Source organism: Tigriopus californicus, chromosome 1 (genome assembly GCF_007210705.1).
Source record: "Tigriopus californicus strain San Diego chromosome 1, Tcal_SD_v2.1, whole genome shotgun sequence".
NCBI classification, from domain to species: Eukaryota; Metazoa; Arthropoda; class Copepoda; order Harpacticoida; family Harpacticidae; genus Tigriopus; species Tigriopus californicus.
In genome coordinates, this window is record NC_081440.1 from 6,478,810 (window position 1) to 6,480,090 (window position 1,281).

Below are 1,281 nucleotides of genomic sequence, written 5' to 3' on the forward strand. Positions count from 1 at the left end.
CCCTTTGCAAACTGAATTATTCCTAAAGGCCTAAATTTCAGATGCCATGAACTATTTACAGTCTATTAATCTATTTTTTTGATGACTTGATAACTACTTTTGCAAATGTTTTGTCTAGGGGTATGATACTGGCCATTTCCTTCGAATGATTAAGTTCAAAGCATGCATTAGCTTAACCATTAGAAAGAGAGTGTTTTTTATATTTTGCACTTTCAATTGCTTTGCGAATATCTTGTTGAATAAACTTAGCCAAGATTTGGATAAATGCAATGCTAAATTAAAGACAATTGATGTAGTTCCAGTTCATTAACAAGTTTAGATCAGGATTGCAACAAATATCATTCATAAAGTAAAACAACTCGTGTGACAACCTTCTGTGAATATTTTTATTGATGGTATCAGTTACTCATAGTTCTTTTTGAATTTTTGATGTTGCTGAATGTCTCATTCAGAATTACCAGGATTTCTTGTTTGATAACTTGTTCAGGATAGAGCTTGCAGAGTTGGAAAATAGCACTGCTAATGCATAAATGTCAGCTGTAGCCTAGGGTTGTTAATTCTCTTCTTTTATAATGATGCAAGAACACACGTCAGCAGAGGGCTCACTAACGCTGTCTTTCCTTTTTTGCCGCGAGATGTCTCATTATGAAACAAGCAGTCCCTATGGCCTATATTTGTCCCACAACCACTCAACATTGCAAAACTTTTTACGTATGGTTTGGGTTCTACGACCATGGCGCATGACAATCAAGGGATTTAAAAGACCATCAGAGCCATTATCTTTCTAAAACTTGAGGAGCATACTTTTGAGAGGGGGCCTCTTTTTGTTTTATCTTCTCTTTTCATGTGCTCAGTAATGCTTCACGAGCTTTCTTGGACCATCAAACAAGATAAGCTTTGCTATCAATTTGAAAATATGCACTGAATGCCTTTTTGCAAATCGGCTTGAAGGTATCGCGAAACTTCAACAAGGGTTCCGATGTACATGGAACTCAACTCAATATTGAAAGGTGCTTCAACCTAGGCCTTTATTTCAACCTATCAATATTGTGTGGATACAACCTTTTTGCTCCCATCAGCTGCACGTTTTGTCCGGAAAATTGAGCGGTAAGTCGGATCTGTAAAAATCTGTGATGATATGTCCACTGCTGTACCGTACATCCGCCTTGATTGAATACTGTTATTCCAGTGGATTAGCGTTTGCTATGTGCTTTGACTTTAAATATAATGTATGAGGGTAAGCATTAATTTGAGTGCAAAATTGATTTTGGTTGAAATAGT